The sequence below is a fragment of the Camelus ferus genome, chromosome 3, assembly GCF_009834535.1.
Source record: "Camelus ferus isolate YT-003-E chromosome 3, BCGSAC_Cfer_1.0, whole genome shotgun sequence".
In the NCBI taxonomy this organism is placed as follows: Eukaryota; Metazoa; Chordata; class Mammalia; order Artiodactyla; family Camelidae; genus Camelus; species Camelus ferus.
Genome location: NC_045698.1, coordinates 103938575 through 103949199, shown reverse-complemented (window position 1 = coordinate 103949199; position 10625 = coordinate 103938575). Strand labels below are relative to the sequence as shown.

The 10625-nt window shown below is 43.2% G+C and overlaps 1 long non-coding RNA gene across 1 annotated transcript in view; it reads right to left on the bottom strand.

The window, feature by feature from the left end:
* Window positions 1–10164, bottom strand: part of LOC116662763 — a 59672-nt gene extending 49508 nt beyond the window's left edge. The window contains exons 1-5 of the long non-coding RNA XR_004318784.1: window positions 9808–10164; window positions 8692–8753; window positions 3217–3337; window positions 2993–3140; window positions 1896–1989 (exon numbers count right to left, since the gene is read on the bottom strand). This is a non-coding gene — a long non-coding RNA (uncharacterized LOC116662763). The remainder of the gene's footprint in view (window positions 1–1895; window positions 1990–2992; window positions 3141–3216; window positions 3338–8691; window positions 8754–9807) is intronic.
* Window positions 10165–10625: the final 461 nt, after the last annotated feature.

The following is a 10625-nucleotide window of genomic DNA, read 5'->3' as shown; positions in this document are numbered from 1 at the left end:
CTGAGATGACCAGAGGAACAAAGACCTGCTTCTGAACTAACTTTTACCACCAAACCAACCCCAGATGATCTGCCATGAAAGGAAGGGACTATAGACCAGAGGAACTGACTATGAGGCCTTTGTGCAGTTCACTTTGCTTTACATATGAGCCACAATAACTCTGAAAGGTTATCCTTATCTTGTGAGTAAACTTGGAAAAGTTAAGTAACCCAACTAATAACACCAGCAAATAAGGTGGTAAAGTTAGGCTTTTAATTCTGGGCTGCCTCCAAACCTAATGCTTTTTAGTCTAAACCACATTCATTTAGGGAGGACTTTTCCTTTCCAATTTCTTCCATAAGAATATTAAGCACCATCCTCATACTGAATGGTCTATGTGTTTACAGGCAGGGACAGCAAATAAGGTAGAAATAAGGAAGGGCCTCGTAAGGGAAAGAAAGTATCTATAATCACTAATAAAGAGAAGGAAAAGCAGCTTGAATTCCTAAGTTCTTACAAAAAAGTAGCCCTCAAGTAGCCCAGAACGGAGAAGTGGACAGAGGAGGAAATGACCCTGAGATGTGTCAGGCTTCCTGATAAATAGTGGAGAATACATCACCGACTGAACCAGAAGTAACCCATAAAATCTGTCCCACACTTGCAAAACACAGTTGCTTGACACTCTATGGTTTAAGTTAATTTCTTGTGATAGTCAGAATATGTCTTGAGGTTTAAATCTGACCACTAGAGGATGCTGTGGTCTGCCAAGTGATTCAGCCAAACCCACACCTGGCAGCTCACCAGATAAGTTAGGGATGCAAGATGGCTTCCAGCATCTTGTTTGTGACGCCAGAGGACATTTCAAGGGCATCTCTAAGCTTAAGGAACTTTGCCACAGTAAACAGATTTAAACACTGAATGCTAGAAATTGTCTTGTCTAATCAGACCATTTTACAGTTCTGGAGAAAAAAGTTTTGGAGGTTATATGTAGAGGCAACACATAAACCCAGACTGCCTTTTAATGGTTCTGCTGACCTGTTAAAAGATAAACTTAGGCAACCCACATTTCTGTCTGGCCGTATTTTGGGGGCCCCCAACCTGACTGATGCCAAGCCAAATTCTCAGGACACAAAACAAACAAGAAGGCAATAGCTGTCCCGAGGAGAGAAAGGATGGACAACCAATGGTACCAGAAAGCAAATTCACGAGTCACAATTCAAAGATCTGAAACTGAGCAGGACTCTGTGAGACCTGTCCCAGTACAAATCATTTCCCTGTCCCCTGTTTCTTGTTTGCAGGAAAAAGGCTTCAGCCTCCTGGACCATCCTGAGTTCCAAAGGGAAGATTCAAACAGTTGCAATGAGGGAAGTAAGGGAATGAAGAAACAATGGAGGAGGAATCAAGAATCTATAGTGCAGTGATTAAAGCGGGGTCCTGGCTCCTCCTCAGGGAATATACATAATATCTTTGAGATCTTCTGCAGGAACTAAGGCCCCAACCCCTGGTGGAGGATGGCAACTTCAGGCTGAGCACAAGGTTCCTGGAGCACCGGCCTGTTACCTCACCACCAACCAGTCAGAAGAAAGTCACACACCCTGCTGCCTTCACCCCAAATTTTGCCCATAAAACATTTTCCCTGAAAACCGTCAGGGACTCCGGGGTTTTTGAGCAGGAGCCATTCATTCTCACGTGGCCCTGCAAACTTTCTCTGCTCCAATCTCAACGTTTCAGTTTGTTTGGCCTCACTGTGTGTCGGGCACACGAACTTGTGTTGTGAAACAGAATTCTTACAAATGTTTTTTCCTGTCAATCTGAATTTGGAAAGGAAGGGACAAAATGAAATTTTACCTTCCTCTCTACCAGGCATCACAGATAGGGACTGAGACGGACGAGCTGACTTTGGTAAAGATTCTTACCCTTCGTCGACTTCTGCCAGGATTTCTTGGATCCTGTGTGCTGGCTTCAGAGAGAGTGGGGTGTCCCAGCTGGTCTCATCCTGGTCACCAGGAACTTTAAAGAAGGAAAAATAATTTTCCATCCACCCTTCATGGTGAGTGGCTGAGACGCGCTTTTCTCCAGAGATCATCTAGGTTAAAAATCCTCCACTGTGGCCAAGGTTATTCACCATTATCTTCGGTAAGGTTACTGCTTGTTCTCCCTTCAAACAATATTTTTATTCGCCCAAGGCCTCCCTCACGCTGCACCGAGAACAGCGGAAGTCGGCCCCAGTCTGACCTAGGACCGGGTCGGACCCCAGAACAGGTCTGGTTTCTAAGTCGGACCCAGTCTGATGGTGGGCCCGGCCTGGTTTCTAAGTCGGGCCCGGTCTGACCCCGGGCCCGGTCTGACCCCGGAACCGGTCTAGTTTCTAAGTCGGACCCAGTCTGACCGCAGACCCAGTCTGACACCGGAACTGGTCTGCTACTGGACCCAGTCTGACCCCGGAACCGGTGTGACTCCTGGATCCGGTCTGGTTTCTAAGTCGGACCCAGTCTGACCGCGGACCTGGTCTGACCCCAGAACCGGTCTGACCCTGGACCCGGTCTGGTTTCTAAGTCGGACCCAGTCTGACCGCAGACCCAGTCTGACCGCAGACCCAGTCTGACCCTGGACCTGGTCTGGTTTCTGAGTCGGACCCAGTCTGACCCCGGAACCAGCCTGACCCTGGGGTCTGGTTTCTAAGTCGGACCCTGTCTGACTGCGGACCGGTCTGACCCCGGACCCGGTCTCACCCCGGACCCGGTCTGACCCTGGGCCCGGTCTGGTTTCTAAGTCGGACCCAGTCTGACCGCAGACCCAGTCTGCCACTGGACCCGGTCTGACCCCGGAACTGGTCTGACCCCGGAACCGGTCTGACCCTGGACCCGGTCTGGTTTCTAAGTCGGACCCAGTCTGACCGCAGACCCAGTCTGACACTGGAACTGGTCTGCTACTGGACCCAGTCTGACCCCGGAACCGGTGTGACCCCTGGACCCGGTCTGGTTTCTAAGTCGGACCCAGTCTGAATGCGGACCTGGTCTGACATCGGAACCGGTCTGCCACTGGACCCGGTCTGACCCTGGACCCGGTCTGGTTTCTAAGTCGGACCCAGTCCACCACCGGAAACAGACCAGTTTCTATGTCCCACGCAGCCCAGCTCCAGCTTGTTCCAGTTTCAGAACCTAGGCGGGAGAAAGAAATGCTCAGTCTGAGAAGTCTTAACACAGAAGCTGTGGATGGAGGATGGAGGGAACTTACCCACCAGCTCCAGGCGCGGCGAGAAAGCAACTCTCTGGGCTCTGCAGGTACCTTCCCTGCTGCTGCTCGTTGCTCCTGGGGGCCCCGGGGGGACTCTGGGTTCCCTCTCCTGTCACCAGACCTGTGAAAAGATACACTGAGGCATATTAAAAATTTTAAGAGTTTATTTGAGCAAAAATCTATTCGAATCAGACAGCATCCAAACCAGCAGATAGGAAGGAGCTCCGGAGGATCTGTGCAAAGTGCCCTTTACAGCCAGAAAGCAGGGAGACAATGTGCACTAGACAAAAAGCAGGATATTTATTGCAGGGTCACTTTCCTTTAGGGGATGGCTGATACGTCAGGCTGGTTATTTAACTAATGCTGATTAGGCGATTTCTGATCAATTAGTTTAAGATTCCATTTCTGGGAGACATGAAACTAAAATTAAGTCTTGGTTTGGTGACACAAAACTTAGCATAAACGACTCCATTTTGGGCCTGTTGTCTTATTTTTAACATGTCCATCAAAAAGCGTGTAGTTACTGCCTTTGTCTGGTGGGTACATTTTTTAAAAGATACTTATAAACTGGAATGTGTTTAGAGAAGAGAGACTACCACAATAGATAAGAATTTGAAAGTTTTTGTCCTATGATGGCTGAAAGAAGTTTTCCTTTCCTTTGGTCTGAGGAAAGGAAACCCTAAGAAATCTGGGGAGTCTTTTCAAACAATTTAAGGGACAGAATGTTAACATCGTGAAAGGAGGAACTTTGTTCTTTTTTCACCGCTGTATTACAGGCGGGAAGACAGTATCTAACATCTAAGAGGTGCTCAATTAATATTCTTTTTGTTACATAAACGAATGAGAAGAAGAATTAACATGTTCTTATTGTCCCCAAAGGGTAGAATTTAGACTAAATGGGTGTGGGATTAAAAGGAGATGGATTTGAGCTCAATAGGAAAGCGTATAGTATAGTTACTAAAACGAGGGGCTCTGATACAGAGTGTCTGAGCTGGAATCTGATTTTTCCCACTACCTAACCATGTGTTCCAAGTGAAGTCAGAGAATTTCTCAGTGTCAGTTCCTAATATGGGTTAATAATAACAATTCCTTCTTAGGGCAGTCAGCACAATGCCTGCCATACTGTAAGTGCTCTAATACACATTCACTATTATTGTTGTTGCTGTTACTTATCTCAGAACCCTTCGAGCTCACTAAAAAGGTTTCCTGCTGCTTTTTCCTGATGGGAGGAGCTTTGCTGCTTTAGGTAACAATTCATGGCATTGTTGAATTGTCAGGGATTTAATGGAAAAGATTCCTCAACTGGATACAAGGTTGGACTAAAATCTCTCTGCTTTTAACTGTAAAAAAAAAAAAAAATCCAGAATTATAAACCACACCCTCAAAAGAGGAACTCAAGAGTAGTGGCTGAGAATGAGTTTTGTGGATTAAGAAGGGTTTTGTGGGCCCCAGTAGAGAATAGGGTAGTTAACCCAGCTCTCACTGTTAGTTCCTCATCGCTGGGTGAAAGTAAGGTCTGCAACACTCTAAAAATAAGAAACGCAGGATAGTTTCTTTTATTGGTTTCAGAGTATTTGAAATATAAAGTTATTGGAGAAAAGAATATACCCAAAATTTTTTTGTCACATTGGAGAAGCAACCTTGTTTGAAATTAAACATTTTTTAAAAATAAAGTATTTTTATAGTTGATGCAGTTTTTTATAGTTTAGGAGCCTCCTGAGAAATAGGACCATGAGGAACATTGAACTTTTATTTCCATTTCTCTGACCCAATTTATCCCCCGTTAACCTTTGCTTATTTCAACTAAGCAAAAATAAAATGTATCTGCATAATAAAGGAAGAAATTACATAAAAGGTGCCAAGCTCTTACCTTTCAAAGCCTTAGCACTGTCAACAATTTCCTTTGTTTTCTTTCATTATTTAAGCAGTACCTAACCGTTAGCTAAAAATAGGAAATACGTAGATAATAAAATGATGTTCATGAAAAAGGAATAATATACACTTTTGCTTTTTAACAAGTCAATATTCATTGGAAAACCAACAGACAAAAATAAAAAAGGCTGGTTGACGATCAGGTCAAAAGACACTTGGTTTGGTGGAGTGTTGTTTGTGGCCATGTGTTTTTTTTTTAGATGGTGATAGGTGACTATTCTACTTTTGCATGTGGAGTCATGAATAAGGCATGTAAAATAAAATTAATACTATTTGAGGGAGGGGGTTATTCTCTGTTGAAGGAAGAAAAAATGGCAGATTAGGAGTCACCAGTGAAACTGTTGTGTTGGAAACAGAAAAGTAAACACAAAGAGAAAACTACTGAGAAAAGGAGAAAAATGCATACCTGCAGAAGTTAGAGGGGCAAAAAGCAGAAGGAACCATGTGTGCTATAAAAGTAAAAACAAATAATCAAAGAAAAACAAATGAAAAACATAGAGCCATAGACACCTGAATAGAAGAAAAATGAGAAGCAGAGAGAAAGAGTGCAAATTTAGAAAGTTTTATAGTGAATATGATTCCGGAAGTCCACAGTCACAGTACATTATTATATTTTAAACTGGGCATGCTAAATTTCAGGGTGTTTTTAAGTTATTTTATTTACTGAAATATATGTACTTTTTTAAAAAAAAACTTACAGCTATATTTTAGAAATAAGATTTTGGAGTTCTAGAGAACTTTAAAATATTCAAAATTACAACTTAATATAAATTAACTTTCAAGCCTTAAAGATTTAAATTAGCACCAGGTAAGTTACTGAACAATAATAGGGGTTAACCTGTACTGGGTCACTAATTCTATGTGCTAGACCCCACGTCAAATGCTTCCCTTGTGATGTTCCGCACAAGGACCCCGGAGATCCTCATTTTAGGAATGGGAAAACAGATCCTCACTTACTCAGGGTGAGCACTAGTCAAACTACAGAGCTCCTTGGCTCATCTCCCACGTTAATGTGTCTGTCCATCTCTCACTCATAACTGCTCCTCTCTCTGCCTCCTGTAACAGCGTTCAGTAGCCTCTCCTTTAAAAATAATGACTCCAGGTTTCCTGCAACTACCTCGCTCTCTGGTCCTTCTCTGACTGAGCTGTCACTACTGTTTAACCTCCCCACAGCTCACATACACACATTCGTTATTCCCACGCACTCTGTCTAATTTTTTCTTGGCTTATCAGAATGAAAGTATGACCCCTGAGAACTCTTTCGTAGCACAACTCTTCTTAAGTGCCCCTCTTTTTACTCCTTTTTTGTGCTTGCTATTTTCTCAAACATCTTTCTGAGATCTCTGCCACTGCAGAAGCGCTGGTTTCCCCAAAGTTTTCTAACTTTTCCTCTTTTCTTGGTTTTCTAGGCATCCTCAATACTCTCAGATATTGGAGCCCTGTCAGTAAATCTGTTTAACAGCTAAACACTACATCCCCTTCCCCAACCCATACTCTCCAGAAAAATCAGTCGTGTCTAGTAGAGCTAAAAAGTGAAGACCAACAAAGTTTTCCGTAGAACATGGACAATAGAATAATTCCTAAAACACACTGTCCAGTCCAACCCTCTTCTCTGCTTCCTCAAATATTGCCCCAAGCCCAGCACTACTCCTGATGTGACTTAGTGTAACTCACGGGCTGCTCTCCCTGTCCAAGGTTATTCAGCCTGTCTGCCCTCCAGCATATGCTCCTACTCTATGCACTGCACAATGCCAGCCCTTCCTGAACCAGTAAATGCTTTTTTTTTTTTTTTTTTTTTTACAGTAAATGCTTTTAAACCACAAAGTAGTTAAGGTAGTATTCTGATGAAAAAGCTGTAATGGCGATACCTTTTCTACTATAGAAAGTCCTAACTTCACCTGGTGGTTTTAAGCCCTGAGGAATATGAAACCTCACATGTTCCTGCCTTCGCTAGGAATTCTTCCCGCCATACTGTCTTTCTGCATTCCTTATTTACCTGTCACTTTTACCTATTTAATAAACGTCACACAGACACACAAGTGCTATCACTTAAGGTAGTGCTTGTCAAACAGACTCCATAAGAATCCCCTGGAGATCTTCTTTACGCTTTCAGTGGCCATGCTTCAATCGCCACATATTTTAGGTCAGTTGATTTGGGGTGGAGCCCACTGATTTGTCATTGCTCTTAATGGTTAAGTCTCCCATGAATTTTTCCTGCCTTTCTAAACTGATATCCTTCAAATTCCCACAATAATTTGTTGGTTCCTCCCTTATTGTAACCACTGTCAACCTTGAAACACAAGAAAGTGTGTTAGTGTTTGTTTTTTAGTTTCCTAAGGGGAGTAACTGAGTCCTAAGTATCTCTGTATTCTGTATTATACAATCGCAGCACATTCTCAGTCTACAGACTCAAGTTAATTTCATATCAAAAATCTGGTTTTGGGTAACATTTTTAAAGAATTGGGATTCCTTTCATATTATGTGAAAATTCCTGTTTGAAAATTGATGTGTGGGGAAGGAAAACTTTTCCTCTTCCCAGTTAGATTCAGTGTCTGGGGGCCTGCAAATTAAATGGGCAAATAACAGATTAACAGGAGAAAAACGGCTTATTCCTATGCATATGAAAGCTAACGAAGTAACTAGCTTACTAAATGGTTAAACTTAGAGGCGTATATACCTAACTCAGTAGGGGAAAAGGAGGGAGAAGAAAAGGCTTCTGTGGGAAGACAAATAGAGTCAAATGGGTTCTTAGGAAAGCAGAAGATGGAAAAGTTTCTGACGATGTTTGTGCAGGTGTGGTTGGTCTTTCTATCTAGTTCAGGGCCTTATTTCCATCCACAGTCGGTTTACTCTTATTCTTACTTCTCCCTGGAGACTCGTCCCAAAGAGGGAAATAACGGCAGCCTAATTTCCCAGAAGTTGCTTGTGTCTCTGGATGAGCTGTTCCTTCTGCTCAGTAGATAAAATTCTGCACATATTAGGTAGGGAGAAAGGGCCACTGCCCAGGGAAAAAGATAGCAAGACCTTCACAGGAAGTAAGGTCGAGAGACTGGGAGTTGCTGCCTGTCACCTTCCCCACCTCCTGCTTTCAGTGTAGATGGTAATGAGAACAAGGCTTCATAGCCGGGAGAGGAAAGAACATGTAAGGCACTGAGAAACCCACCTAAGCATCAAGGCAAGTTACTTTTAAGGAAAAGATGATCACTGTTCTCAGAGATATCATCTCCATGCTAGAGTTCTCACTCATTTCACACCCACACTACCAACAGCCTTCCAAACTCTGCCCCAGGGTAACTTATCCCCTTCCTTCTCTCATGCCCACCTTGTGTGTTCCTGCCTTTCCCTATCAGTCTTTACCACGTTTAACTAGAGTTCTGTTGGAATAGAGGGACCGTGTCATCCCTACAGATGTGTCTATAAGGACAAAAATGGGTATTTTGCACACCTGACTAGGAAGGAGAGGTTTATTAATAGATGATTTTGGAAAGCAAGATAGAGTTTTCCTTTTAGACATTCAAAAAGTCAAAGCCAAAGCTTACTTACCTGATATAAAGTACTTCCAATCAAACGTAATTGAAAGAGACTGGTAGCAGTGATGGTAAGTTCTGAAAGAGAGAAGAGGGCTAACTTGGCTTATTCTAAGGAATCTGCGTGAAATACTCCATTTGAGTGTCACTGGAGCAGAAAGAGACTGAGGCTGGGACACAGAGCAAAGTCCCCTAACACCCCAACAGCCCCTGTTTCTCCCGATAACACTGGCTAGAAGTCAGTTTCAGGTGGTAGGCAAGGAACTAAGAGAAAAATTCACCCCTGTCGCAGGACCCTTTTAGCAGTGAGAGGTCTGTGCTTTGGTTCCAGGAGAGGAAATTGTGAAATTCCCTAGAAGGGATGGAAGGAAAAAGCAGGAGCAGGTACCTCTGCTCTCTCCACTCTGACCTGTGTGCCCGCAACAGTCCTGTATTGTCCGACCTGAGGTTCCTCAAGGAACTCAGAATACCCAGGTGGGAAGACCTGGAGGTATTTATAATCCCTAGTGGGGCCCCGACACCTGCCAGTAAGGTTGCTGTGTAATTATCCATGCATCCTTTCAGAATGAAAGTTGCTGCAGGAGTCACTTGTTTAAAAGGAAAACAGTGGGTCAGGCATCAGGTAGAAACGTCTGACTCTGTCCTCCTCAACTTCCGATTTCCACCCTTCGGTAGTCACCAAATCCCCACCTATCTAATTCCCCTAAAAACACAAAACGTAGAGAGGGGTATATATTTCTGTTCCTTCCCCGTGACGTATCCATGTTACAGAAACCACTGAAGCATGTGCCGAGATAATCATTTGAAAGTAGCTTTGAGTGAGCAAGGTTCGGGAGGGTCGGTTACTCCCCCTGAACTGGGAGGGAGCACTTTCAGTGTGAGGGCAGGAGAAACACAGCTGTAAGGGACATACAGGGCAAGACTGGCCAAAATGCGTCAAGGAAGGAACAGAGCAAAACCAAATCAAGCCTAAGAATAGGGTTTCCTGGGGCTCGGATCCTGCCCATATCATATGCACATCAAAACGATTTTTAGGGTTCCTTTCCTTTCATCCCAGCTAAGCTCTCCAGTTTACCAAGTCCCGTATCGACATAGCCCATCAGCTGACCCAGCTTCTAAATCTGATTTTTACCTGTTTATCCTACTGTTCTCTCAACACTTTGGCTGGATGTATCTTGCCCCAGGCAGGTTCGGTGTAGGACACATCCATCAGTCTCCAGAGATCAACTTAATTTAAATGGGCACATCTTCCTTACTGCAAACAACAGGGGTTTTTATTGATGTTTCAGGAAAACTGGGATGGAGTCATTCTCCTAAGATAGAGCATTGCATTTACTTACTCAAAGCCACTGGGAAAGAATGATTGATGAGCCAAGGTTTGCATTTCACCAGTGTAACCCAAGGAGTCTGTATTCAGTGTTGCTGTGTCCCTTGGTATGTAGTCAGTGGAAAATATATTTGATTGGAGCAGAAGAGAGCTGTTAAAGTGACCTCCTTTATTTTAGTATTAAAGTTAGGTTACAAATAAATCAGATCTTCTATATAAAAACTCGCATTTTCAGAGTCATTAAGTAAGTACAAAATTACTAATGTTCAGCTCTTAAACCAAGAATGATCTTTGTACTGAAGCACATGACAATTTTTAAAATCAGATAAACTGATTTGCTGGCCTGTGAGACTATTATAAATGCAAATGGGAGATTCCAACTAAAAGATTTCTCTGTAAAGATTTGTGTGACATTCTATGGATGATTATCTGGATCCTGCAGTAAACATGCCCTCACGTTGAACTCCCTCTTGTCCTGTCTGCTTAGCTTGACTTTCTGATTTGTTTTGCTCTGACTTTCCTTTTCACCTGGGATTTCTTTCCCAAATGCTTCATTGCACAGAGCCTCCCCCTGTTACAGAGAATATATTTCTAATGCTTTTTCCTGCAACACATTTGAGACA